The sequence below is a fragment of the Vipera berus genome (assembly GCF_964194415.1).
Source record: "Vipera berus genome assembly, chromosome: 9".
In the NCBI taxonomy this organism is placed as follows: Eukaryota; Metazoa; Chordata; class Lepidosauria; order Squamata; family Viperidae; genus Vipera; species Vipera berus.
The window spans coordinates 3710489-3724270 of record NC_138212.1 but is presented as its reverse complement, the minus strand read 5'-3'; positions in this window follow the sequence as shown (position 1 = coordinate 3724270).

Genomic DNA, 13782 nt, shown 5'->3' with positions numbered 1-13782 from the left:
TTCTGCTGAGCTCAGTTCTAGCTTTAAATTATGCCGCTTTATAATGGCTTGGTAAGACCACACCTGGAATACCATATCCAAGTTTTGGCCACCATAATATAAAAAATACACCGAGTCTCTAGAAAGTGTGCAGAGAAGAGCAACAAAGATGATTAGGGGACTGGAGGCTGAAACAGATGAAGAACCGTTGCTGGAATTGTCTAGTCTAAGGAAGAGAAGGACGAGGGGGGACATGATAGCAGTCTTCCACTCTTTGTATGCACAAAAGTGAGGGGGCCAACTTATTCTCCAAAGCACCAGAAGGCAGGACAAGAAACAATGGATGGAAACTAGTCAAGGAGAGAAGCAACCTGGAACTAAGGAGGAATTTCCTGACAGTGAAAGCAATCAGCCAGTGGAAAGACTTGCCTCCAGAAGTTGTAGGTTCTCCAACACTGGAGATTTTTAAGAAGAGACTGGACAACCATTTGTCTGAAATGGTATAGGGTTTCCTGCTTGAGCAGAGGGTTGGACTAGATGACCTCCAAGGTCCCTTCCACCTCTGTAATTTGGTGAACTCCCAGGGATGCACTTGGCACTTGCTCAGAGGCCCCCTGGTTTATCGCTCCTTTCATTCTGCTGAGCTCAGCTCTAGCTTGACCAAACCTGCTCTCCGACTCTTCTGACTGCTTCATCATTCATTGCAAGGTGTCCATTTGCACCATCCAGCCTGTGGTTGACCTCTTCTCTCCGACCTTCAGTGATGTGGCTTTCAAACATCGAAGCATTAAAACCTCTTCCTGAAAAGAATCAATGGTCAAAATGCCTGAGCATCTATTCCAGCAGGAAGTGGCTCCTTATAAAAGGAAAGAGGGGGGTGGGAGATGGCATTCTTTAATCTGCTGCAGTGTTTCTCACTGGGCAACTTTAAGATGTGTGGACATCAATTCCCAGATTTCCCAAGGGGAATCCTGGAAATTGAAGTTCATACATGCAGTCTGGGGAATGCTGGGAGTTGAAATGTAGGAGGTTTGCAGCATTGTGCCTTCCTTTCCTCTAACATAGTATTTCCCAAACTTGCAATTTTAAGTTAAGTGGACTCCAGTTCCCAGAATCCCTCAGCCAGCCTGCTTTAACATGGGTGGACTCCAATTCCCAGAATCTCCCAGCCAGCCTGCTTTAAAATGGGTGGACTCCAGTTCCAGAATTCCTCAGCCAGCCTGCTTCAAGATGGGTGAACTACAACTCCCAGAATCCCCCAAGTTCGTGCATGCTGGCTGGGGAATTCTGGGAGTTGAAGTCCGCACGTCTTAAAGTTATCAAAGTTTGGGAAACCCTGTCTTAAAGATTAAAAATACACTGTTTTCTCCCTGGATGTTTTTCTCGTGTCCCCGATTGGTTGGTAGTCCTGGGATTTTTCTGGTCACCTCCCATCGCCAGGGACGTCTACAGATTATGGCAAAAAAGTCAAGATGGCAGCCACACCACTGCCATCAAAATCCGCCTGTTTTTCCAGACGCAAGGCAGAATTTTTGGCCACATTCTCCAGCTGCCATCTTGCCTATTTTCATTGTCCTCCGCAAACACCACTGCCCAAAACAAGTGTGGCCTTGTTTGGCTGAAGTCAAATTCCATTCCTATCGTGATCCTTTCTCTGTAAATGACAGCATATTTGTGAGATAAAAGCCCTGTGAATCAGCTGCTTGCTTGGACATGTTGCCGGATGTGATGGTTGGGATTGGAAGGAGACAAAGAAGACTTTTGAATTGGCACTGAGAACATATTCGACTGTATAGCCGGGGTGCCCAACCTTGGCAGCTTTAAGACCTGTGGACTTCAACTCCCAGAATTCCCCAGCCAGCTATGCTTAAAGTCTTAAACTTCCCAAGGTTGTAGAGGCACGACAGAGATACAGCAGCTAATAGAAAACAGAGCTAATAGCATAGCTAATTGGAAAAATGGCAAAATGGAGACTCATCTCTGCCTGCTTTTTTCTTAAGTCATTTTGCCTTTAAAGCATCCTTTCTGCCTACTTTTCCAACCTTGGGAAATTAAACGTTTCCTATTATCAAAAGCTAGTTAAGCAATGGCTGGTGGGGGGAATTCTGGGAGTTGAAGTCCACAGATCTGAAGGTTGCATCACGGCCAAGGAATTGTGGGAGTTGAAGCCCACCGATTTCCAAGTTGCACGATGGCTGGGGAACTCTGGGAGTTGAAGTCCGCAGATCTGAAAGTCGCTAAGGTTGGGAAACCTGGCTATAACTTGGGGACAGCTTTGCAGGGCTTCTCAGCTTTCTTAGCTAGGCAGATGAAATGGGACTGGGTCTTCTGGAAATGGGGAGGGGGGGTTCATTTGTTTCTGGATTCCCCACTCCCACCGGGAGGATTTAGTTTCCTCTGCAGACCACTCAAGAAAGGCCAAAGGTAAAAATGTTGAGAAGGGCTTATCTTGATGCAGGAGACAGAGGCCTCTGGGACGCCCCCAGCTAAGCTGTGACCTCTCCTTGCCGTTTGCCGGTCAGTGCCTGTCCTTTCCCTCTCCAGCCCACGGCCTGTGTTTCCCACGTTCCAGTGATCTTCCACAGGGATAGCCATGATCCTTCCCACCGACACCTGAAGGGAAGGTCACGCTCTTTGGCCAAGAAGACAGAGGTCAGGAAAAAAGCCAGCGTCTCCACAGCTGTTCAGAGGTCTCCTTTGCCAGGGCATCCATAGCAAGCAGAGGGAGGGGTCTCCAGAGCGGGGTTCAACCAATTCCCCAAAACACCTGAAGGCAGGACAAGAAGCAATGGATGGAAACTCATCAAGGGGAGTAGCAACCTGGAAAGGGACGTGGTGGCTCAGTGGGTTAGGACGCTGAGCTTGTCGATCAGAAGGTCGGCAGTTTGACTGGTCGAATCCCGAGTGCCGCGTAAAAGAGTGAGCGCCTGTTACTCGTCCCAGCTTCTGCCAACCTAGCAGTTCGAAAGCACGTGAAAATGCAAGTAGAAAAATAGGGACCACTACGGTGGGAAGGTAACAGCGTTCCGTGCACCTTTGGCGTCTAGTCATGCCGGCCACATGACCACGGAGTCGTCCTCGGACAAGCGCTGGCTCTTTGGCTTTGAAACGGAGATGAGCACCGGCCCCTAGAGTCGGAAACGACTAACACGCATGTGCGGGGGAACCTTTACCTTTACCTTTTAGCAACCTGGAACTAAGGAGAAACTTCCTGACAGTGAGAACAATGCATCAGTGGAACAGCTTGCCTCTAGTCTAGAAGTTGTGGGTGCTCCATCACTGGAGGCCTTTAAGAGGAGTTTGGATAACCATTTGCCCAGGATTGTATAGGGTCCCCTGCTTGAACAAGGGGTTGGACTAGAAGACCTTCAAGGTCCCTTCCAACTCTGTTATTCTGTTATTAACCTATTCTGCACAGCACCCAAAGGCAGAACAAGAAGCAACGGATGGGAGCTAATCAAGGAGAGGACCACTATGTTAGTCTGTTATTCTGTTAAGATGATCCAATCAAGGCTGCCATCTTGTGACATGAGGCTCAACCAAGATTCACCAGGATAGCTGAATGGGCTGGTTCATACTTTGCATTAACCTAGGATAGAGAAATCAGGATTGCTGAAAACCACTGGCTTGGCTTCTTGCAATGTTCAAGATGGCGGACCCATGAATGCTCCAATATCAACCCTAAAATAGGGATCAAAACAGATTAGGAGGGAGTAAACAGTAAGAACACCCCAAATTCTTTACCCTCGTGGTTTCATTACCCCCTCCACCTCCCAACCTTAGTATCCCTCAAAAGTGGCTTGCCTCACACAAGGACAAAATGTGGTTTCTTGGTGACGTTGTGCAGTAAGCAAATCCACCCACTGTAGTTTATAAACCATAGCTTAGGGCTTTGCATTAGGAAAAACCAGAAATCCCGGCTTATTCAACCAAGCTGAATACTTTTCAGCCTGTTCTGTGAAGCCGACCATGAATAAACTGACCAGGTCCTTTAACTTAAATCCAGGTAAGGCTTTTTGCTAATATTTGAATAACTAAAGGTAAACTTCCTGCAATTCGGATTAGGGAGTAAAGCTTTCTGGTCAGAAAAACCTGAAATTTGGGAAATATCTTGGCTCTGTCCAGCACGGCCCAGAGCCATAAAGCAAGCTTTATCTCTGCTTGATCATAGGTCAAGCATGCTTTGGGAAGTGGACCAAGGTTTCCTTCACAATAACATTCAGGGCAAATGGATCAAATTCTAGCTTTGATTAAATTCTACCTAATCGCACTTAAGCGTCTCTGCCTAAAAAAATTCCTATTGATTGAAAAATCTATGCAAGCTCAGTACTCACTGTCCATTTTCCTACAGGCTGGCTCAAAGAGAGGAGGCGGTAAATATAAAAAGTCCCCGACTTAGAACAGTTCGTTTAGTGACTGCTCAAAGTTACAACAGCACTGAAAAAAGGGGACTTACGACCGCTTTTCACATTTATGACCTTTGCAGCATCCCTGTGGTCACGTGATTTAGACGCTTGGCCACTGGCCTGTAATTACAACGGTTGCAGCATCCCAGAGGGTCACGTGAGATCCCCTTCTGACAAGCAAAGTCCATGGGGGAACCAGATTCACTTAACAACGGTGTTATTAACCACTGTGGCAAGGAAGGTCGTAAAATGGGACAAAATTCATTTAAGAACGATCTCGGCTGCAGAAATTTTGGGCTCAAATTACAGTGATATGTCGAGGACAACAACAAAAAATCCTCGACTTACAACCATTTGTTGAACGCCTGAAGTTACAGCGGCGCCGAAAAAAGGGACGGCCCGTCCTCAGATTTATGACCGTCCCACTCACGTGATCAAAGTTCAAAATTCAGGCACTTGGCAACCGGCCTGTTTTTACGATGGTTGAGTGTCCCGGGGTCAGGCGATGACCACACGGCAAGCAAAGTCAACGGGGGAGGGGAGGTAAGATGGATTCACTTAACGACCGAAAGATTAACTTAACAACTGCAGCGATTTGCTTAACAATGGGAGCAAAAGAGGCAAATCTTAAAATCAGGCACGACTGACTTTGCAACAGAAATTCCCGTCCTTAATTGTGGTCGTAACTCTGAGGACTAGCTGTAATATGAAATGGAAAGCTTTGAACATGTGGACTATTCCATAGAAATACTGTCAATGTTAAAGCGTGTGTGTGTGTGTGTGTGTGTGTGTGTGTGTGTGTAAAAAAAGAAAAGAATTTCTCAATTATAGGAAAATGCATGTTGAAACACAGCAGGGCTGGAATTGAGGGAGGGCCTGGCGGCAGCTTTTTTTACCCTCCACATAGCATCCCTTGTTTCTCCTTTAACCTCCTCTCCTATTATTTTATAAAAATATTTCTTTATTACAGTCATTCGTTACCTGCCTTTGTACTTGCCAGATCAGGGCTCCAGGGAACCAGCAACATCTCAAAAATAATTCTCAAAGAATTATACATTCAAAAAAAAAAAAAAGAAATCATTAATCATTGAAAAGTCAAAATGAGGTTAAAACACCTTTTATTCTGTCCCTTCCCGCTCTGCCCTCTTGGCAGGCTGAAATGTTTGGCTTCTGCTGAGGGAAGAGGGCGGGAAGTGGTTCTATTAAATCCTATTTTAGCTGCAGTGCATGTAAACAAAATGGGCGGAATTTCGGCCACACGGTTGCTGACGCCATTTTGACTCTTTTGACCAACCCCTGCAGACCCCCCCACCAGTATCGGAAGAATAGTTTCATTTCCAGACATGTTCGGAGGCTTCGGACGAAAAGTATTGATTTGCTGTCTGGACTGTGAAAAAAAATGGAGCTCCCTCTGTGTTGGCACCAAGTCTAAGATCTCTGCTGGCTGAGGAATTCTGAGAGTTGAAGTCCACCCACCTTAAAGCATGTCAGATGGGGAATTCTGGGAATTAAAGCCCACCCATCTTAAAGCTTGCTGGCTGGGGAATTCTGGGAGTTGATGTCCACCCACCTTAAAGCATGTCAGATGAGGAATTCTGGGAATTAAAGCCCACCCATCTTAAAGCTTGCTGGCTGGGGAATTCTGGGAGTTGATGTCCACCCACCTTAAAGCATGTCAGATGGGGAATTCTGGGAATTAAAGCCCACCCATCTTAAAGCTGGCTGGCTGGGGAATTCTGGGAGTTGATGTCCACCCATCTTAAAGTCACACTGGCTGGGGAATTCTGGGAGTTGAAGTCCACCCATCTTAAAGTTGACAAGTTTCAGAAACCCTGCATGGTTATACCTTGATTTTCACAGCCCAGATCAACATTTTCTCTCCATGGGACACCCTGCTGTCCGTCCCAATTTCAACAGTCCCCAAATGACCCCCAGCTCAATCTCCCCCACCCCCCCTCAAGTTACCTCCCCTGCACTAAGCCACCATCTAATTCCTTTACGTTCTTGTGCAATGGCTAAATCCACCCATGCTGGTTTATAAGCCATAACTGACGCCATTTTTGCATTATGGAATTGCTGGAACGAGGTCTAATTCCACAAAGCTGGTGTTCCAAGACCCCACTTAGCGGGATCTCTAATGCTGGAGATGAAATAAACTGTGGAGTCTTCAACTGGAATTTCAAAAATGCTTTTTGCTTAGGATCTTCCATCCATTCCCAGGTTACGAAAGTCAGTCCTTCTGATCCCCTAAATTCCTTAAGACCTCTGGTTGTTTTTTTTTTACCCAATATCTCTGTCTTTTTTCTTCTCTGGCTCTTAGTCCTGCCCTTCTCCTTTGTTTTCTCAAAAACCTAAACCAGGGGTAGGTAACCTGTGACTCGTGGACTTCAACTCCCAGAATTCCTGAGCCATCATGGCTCAGCTTGGAAATCTCTCCCTTTTCCCTCAGCGTGGCTGACTCAGGAATTCTGGGAGTTGAAGTCCACGAGTCATAAAAGAGCCGAGGTTACCTACCCAACTCCTAAACTGCCATTTCTTCCTGCCCCACCTCTCAACCTACCCCAGGCATCCATTTTAGTGACCGAAGTTACAACGGCACTGAAAAAGACTGGCTTACGACCGTTGTTTTTTTCCCCAGACTTGCGACTGTCGCAGCATCCCCCATGATCCAAATTCGGACGCATAGCAACTGATTCATATTTATGACGGTCGCAGGGGATCCCCTTTGGCGACCTTCTGACCAGCACAAGGCAAGGGGGAAGTCAGGCTCATTTAACGACCGTGTGATTCCCCCTTCAGATTCACTTAAACGCTATGGTTAAGAAAGGTTGTAAAATGGGGAGAAACTCAGTTCACCAATTGCCTTGCTCAGAACCGGAAACGTTGGGCTCAACTGTGTTCGTAAGTCGAGGACTGTGTGTGTACCTGGGAAGGCATGTAAATGTCAGATGTTCATTCCTGCCCAGTCAAGGAATGCTGGATATTTGGGCAAAGACCCGCTTGTACATATGGGAGGGAGGCATGTGGGCATGTGCTGGGATTATGGGCAGAGCGACTGGCACACTGCCAATCCTTCACTGGTTTTTAATAGGAATTTCCCCTCCCTGGCCACCCTTTTCTCAACACAAGTTTCCTGCCTCCTCCATTCCTACAGCGTCAGTAACAGAACTGGAGGTTTCCACATGCTCAGGGCTCTGATCTACTCTGGTCGCTACAATCACACAACAGGGACTAGCACCTTGAAACTTTCTTTTTTGCAGAAAAGGCTGGGGTCTCTGCAGCGCAGGGATCAGAAAGGCTAAGGCAGAAGGCACTTTGATGCGATCTTTGTTCTGCCTGGTTTGTTTTTCCTACAGGGGGCGGGGCTTCAGCTGCAGGGGGCTGGTGGCCATTTTGACTTTTTTGACCAACTTGGACGTGGGGTTGGGTGGGCGCCAGGAAGACTGAGCAAGGGTCACCCCAAACTACAGGGCATGGGGGGGGTACCTAAGGAGAGGGCCGGGAATGAAAGCAAGAGCCTGTTTTGAGAAAATGAAACCTACAGTTGTGTTTGTGCAATAGGCCCGTTTGTGCAACCTGTAGGTTCTACACTGTGTGTTTGTGTGTGTAGTAGGGCAATGAAAACAGGATTCAGGGAAATTAAAAGGAAGTACCTTCTTTTATGTTAACAGCCGCCAGTTTTCATGCTGGATTCTCCTTCTCTGACTTGCCTGCCCTCTTGATCCTTTACGTGGAAGAAGATGGGAGTTGTAGTCCGATGTTTCCATACGGTGCCAGGGCAGAACAGCCCACAACAGAACCTGGGCCTGGAGCTAACATGAAAGACCCCAAAGGATCCGTGTTTGCAAGTCGGGGATTCCAAAGTGGATAATCAATTTTCCCAATAAGTCAGACCGAGGCAGTTGGGCCCAGTGGTTAAGGCACCAAGCTAGAAACAAGGAGATGGTGAGTTCTAGTCCCACCTTAGGCATGGAAGCTGACTGGGTGACTTTCGGCCAATCACCAAAAGACAGTGAGTTCTAGTCCTGCCTTAACCATGAAAGCCGGTTGGGTGACTTTGCGCCACTCACCAGGAGATTGTGAGTTCTAGTCCCGCCTTAGCCACGAAAGCCAGCTGGGTGACTTTGCGCCACTCACCAGGAGATGGTGAGTTCTAGTCCCGCCTTAGCCACGAAAGCCAGCTGGGTGAGTTTGGGACAATCACCAGGAGACTGGGAGTTCTAGTCCTGTGTTACGCATGAAAGCCAGCTGGGTGAGTTTGGGCCAATCACCAGGAGACTGGGAGTTCTAGTCCTGTGTTACGCATGAAAGCTGGCTGGGTGACTTTGAGCCAGTCCTTCCCTCTTAGCCCAACCCACCTCACGGGGTTGTTGTTATTGTGGGTAAACTCAGAGGAGGAAGTAGCATTCGCTATGCTCACTGCCTCCAGTTATTTACAAAAATAATAAAGGCAGGATTGACAGGGTGTATCAAGGCCTTACTCCCCCCTACCACACACACACACACACACATGCACACACACAGAAACCAACAGGACCCATCTCTTGTGGTTTCTAATTGTCAGGGAGCACCAGGTTTGTGCGTGACACTGTTGTTGGCTGAGCTGCCCTGCAGCCACGGCAGCCTTGTGCATGCACACCCAGCTTTCTTCTCACCGTCTCTGTGCGCAGAAGATCCCACCTGGCCCGGAGGCGCCCAGGCTCTCCGTGGGTGGGTGGATCCTTCCGGAGCGCAGAGCCAGCCGTGCCCCAACAGAGGTGGATGTGCCTGGTATCCACCTCCCCCCACCCCAAGCCAGGCCTGTCAGCAGCTGCCGGCGTGCCGTGAGGGAGACCAGGCCCCCGGTTGATGGATGGAGCTTCGTGGCGCCTGTCAGCTCCTGGCCTCCACCACATTCCACACCTTGGATGGGGGAAGTCAGGTGCCAAAAGGAGACCTGTTGGGTTTCTCATGGCATGAGATATAGCAGGGTGCCGATATTTGAGGGGCTGCCCCAAAGAAAAGGGGGTCAATAACAATAACAACATCAATAATAATAATAATAATAATAATAATAATAATAATAATAATAATAATAATAATAATTCCTTTATATCCCATCAGAGGGAACTTAACATAAAATTGCAAAGGAGATGGGGTGGATGCCACAAAGGACAAAATCCTTATAAAAAGGTAAAAGATCAAAAAACTGTGCACCCCCCCCCTCCGCCCCGGCAAACAGAGACAAAATATCATCCAGGCGTTTTTGAGACAGACACCCAAGGGGCAACCGAGGCAATTTGCATTTTATACCCTTAAAATGGATGGATTTTTGGCAAATGCGACGCTGCAAACAGGGCAATTATTGGAAACCTGATTCCCTAAAAGAGATCATTGGAACTCCATGTCTCTGGCTGAAGTGCCCTGTCCAGACTTATAAAGCTGGTGCATAATTTGTTTTCTGAGAAAATCTACTCCTTCCTTCTACTCCTTGGCTATGGATAGGCGGGGCCCAAAAGTAAAAACAGCAAACAACTTGTTTTCACAGCTAGTCCCCAACTTACAATGGTTCATTTAGTGACTGTTCAAGGTTACAGCGCTGAAAAAAGGGACTTAGGACCGTTTTCCACATTTAGGACCGTTGCAGCATCCCCGTGGTCATGTGATCGAAATTCGGACTCTTGGCAACTGGCGTGTACGTATGACTGTTGCAGCGTCCCGGGATATGGGATCCCCTTTTGTGACCTTCAAGTCAACAGGGGGGAAGCCAGATTTGCTTAACAACCGTGTGACTGGCTTAAGAACTGCAGCGATCCTCTTAACAACTGCAGCAAGGAAGGTCGTAAAATAGGGCCAAATTCACTTAACAACCGTCCTGCTTAGCAACATAAACTTTGGGCTCAGTTGTTGTCATAAGTCGAGGACTTGCCTGTAATTTGTTTTTTATTCCTGGCTTTGATTCTTCAGTTGCACAGCATCCCCCACCCACCCCCACTAGGCCAATGGGATGTTGGTGGCCCAGCCGTGATCTAAAGAACATTTTTGGTAAACCAGGTTTACATCTCAAGCGACAACCTGGTTTATACAGTTTGGAGGTGAGCACGGAGGGCGGATGTTGCTTATTCTCTTGACTTCTCCAGAGGATTCCTGTTTGGGAAGAGCCCGCAGCGAACGGAGCAGTCAGTCCAGAACAGTCTGTGATCTGTTGATGGGGGGGGGGGGGAATATCGGAATGCATCTTCAGGGAGAGAAGCAGATCCCAGCGGATTCGTCTACCCAAAGTAGCTCTCTGGATTCTAGCCACGGGTTTGGGTCATATTTGCACCTGTTTTGGGGGAAGCTATGCTCAGAAAGCATACAGTTACAGATGTGTGTGTGTGTGTGTGTGTGTGTGTGTGAGGGGGGAAACTCACCCATTCCTAAAAGTTAAGAAGAATTCGGCCTCAGGGTCGTGGGAAAATGGGCCCGGCTTACAAGGAAGCTTTGGGATATTGTGCATAGTTAGTGGTGCATTCCCCAGCCAGCTATGCTGGCTGGGGAATTCTGGGAGTTGAAGTCCACAAGTCTTAAAGGGGACAAGGTTGAGCAACCGAGATCGAGGATGCCAAATTTCACGCAGGGGTCCGAAATAACTGGCTGCATAGTTGCCACCGAGACTCTAGTTTAGATTTGAGAAGCGGAGTCTTCTTCTGCCGGGCTCCGTTCTCAGCCCTTTGCCGAAGCCAAGGCGCCTTCAGGTGGCTGTGGGGAACCGAGGAGGGGACAGGTGTGCCTGCAACGGCCTAGCTGGCCTCGGCTTTTGCGGAAAGGCAGTTTCTCTGTGGTTGGCAAAGGCAAAGTGGAATGAGGTTACTAAACTTCCTGTGATCAAAGGAATGTGTTTTTTTTCCTTTTTCTTTCTTTCTCATCTCTCTCTCCTTCATTTTCTCCTTTTTTCTTTTTTTTCTTTTTTATCTGACTCTCCTTCTTTCCTTTCTTTCTCTCCTTTCTCTCTCTCATCTCTGTCTCTCCTTCCTTTTCTTCTTTCTTTATTTCTTTTCCTTTCTTTTCTTTCTTTTCCTTTTGTCTTTTTCTCTTTCTTTCTTTCTCTCTCTCATGTCTGTCTCTCCTTCCTTTTTTCTCTCTTTTTCTTTTTCTTTCTCTTCTTTCTTTCTTTCTTTCTTTCTTTCTTTCTTTCTTTCTTTCTTTCTTTCCCCTTTCTTTCTTTCTTATCTGGCTCTCCTTTTTTCCTTCCTTCCTCCCTCCTTCTTTCTTTCTTTCTTTCTTTCTTTCTTTCTTTCTTTCGTCTTTTTCTTTCTTCCTTTTTCTTCTTTCTTTCTTTCGTCTTTTTCTTTCTTCCTTTTCCTTCTTTCTTTCGTCTTTTTCTTTCTTCCTTTTCCTTCCTTCTTCCTTTCTTCCTTCCTTCCTTCCTTTCTTTCTCTTTCTTTCTTTCTCTTTCTTTCTTTCTTTCTTTCTTTCTTTCTTTCTTATCTGACTCTCCTTCTTTCCTTTCTTTCTCTCCTTTCTCTCTCTCATCTCTGTCTCTCCTTCCTTTTCTTCTTTCTTTATTTCTTTTCCTTTCTTTTCTTTCTTTTCCTTTTGTCTTTTTCTCTTTCTTTCTTTCTCTCTCTCATGTCTGTCTCTCCTTCCTTTTTTCTCTCTTTTTCTTTTTCTTTCTCTTCTTTCTTTCTTTCTTTCTTTCTTTCTTTCTTTCTTTCTTTCTTTCTTTCTTTCTTTCCCCTTTCTTTCTTTCTTATCTGGCTCTCCTTTTTTCCTTCCTTCCTTCCTTCCTTCCTCCTTCTTTCTTTCTTTCTTTCTTTCTTTCTTTCTTTCTTTCTTTCTTTCTTTCTTTCTTTCTTTCGTCTTTTTCTTTCTTCCTTTTTCTTCTTTCTTTCTTTCATCTTTTTCTTTCTTCCTTTTCCTTCTTTCTTTCGTCTTTTTCTTTCTTCCTTTTCCTTCCTTCTTCCTTCCTTCTTCCTTCCTTCCTTCCTTCCTTCCTTCCTTCCTTTTTCTTTCTTTCTTTCTTTCTTTCTTTCTTTCTTTCTTTCTTTCTTTCTTTCTTTCTTTCTTTCTTTCTTTCTTTCTTTCTTTCTTTCTTTCCTGGCCTTCCTTCCTTCCTTCCTTCCTTCCTTCCTTCCTTCCTTCCTCCTTCCTTCCCCTCTCTCTCTCTTTCCCTCTCTCCCTCAATCCTCTATCAAAACCAGTTGAACTCTAAAAGAACAAAAGAGACCCAGAGAGAGAAAGCATTAAAAGCATAACCTTCAACGCCACCTGTTCCCAAATGGCATGCAACACACTCCGTAAGCCTGGGTGGGCCTGGGGGAAAAGCCAGACTTTCAAGGTTTCTTTAAACAAGGTTAGGGCAGGGCCAGTTTGGATTTCAGAACAGGTCTATGGGGGCCCATCTGATAGAAAACCATAAACTTTGAGCCAGCGGTTGCACAAAACACCAGAGGCAAGCATCAGAACATTGCAATGCTCTTTTGATGGCCCCAAGGGGGTGTTATTTGGAGGCAGCTGGGCTGATCTACAGAGGATCCCCTTCACCCAATTTGAGTGATAAGTCGAGGCCTAATGTAAATATAGCTCCTATGATTGACTTATCACTAACACCAAGAAGGAAAAAAAGAACAAAAACGAACGTCACATTTATATTTAGAGCAACCGCGCCCTCGTGTGCTCAGAATGCAGACTGCAAACTGACGTGCCAATAAAGTCATTTTTAGAACTTTTCACCCAAGCTGCCTTCCTTCCACCCCTTTCCTGGGAAAATGTCCACACCAACTTAATACATTTCAAATGAAGTCATCCAGGGTCAGCGGGCGAGATGCTGAACATGGCAAATTGCACGGAGGGTCTTTAACCATTTTTCTCTATGATGCTAGTCCTAACTTGAACTCCAAATTTTTTGTTGCTAAGTGAGACATTCGTTAATCGGGTTTTGCCCCATTTTACAATCTTGGTTGCCACAGCCGTTAAGTGAATCACTGCAGCTGTTAAGTTAGACACACGGCTGTGGTGACTCTGAATTCCCCATCGACTTTGCTTGTCAGAAGCTCACAAAAGGGCATCATGTGACCCCGGGGCACCTGTGACCATCATAAATACAGGCCAGTTGCCAAGCATCCAAATTTTGATCAGGTGACCATAATTGTGAAAAATGGTCACAACTTACTTTTTTCAGTGCTGTTGTAACTTTGAACTAAATGAACTGCTGTAAATTGAGGACTACCTGTATTTCAGATGTTTTCCTGGATCCACACAAAACTCCAAGGGAATTGTGCATATTATAGCAGTTTTTTCTACTGATTCAGGGATAGAGAAAAATGCCTCTGGACATGGGCAAGAGGAAGTACGTTGAAGAGGAGACAGTATTGCAGAGAAATGGTTAATAAGAAGCACTGCCCGTTTCAACGGGAAATCTCTCGGTATAATTAAT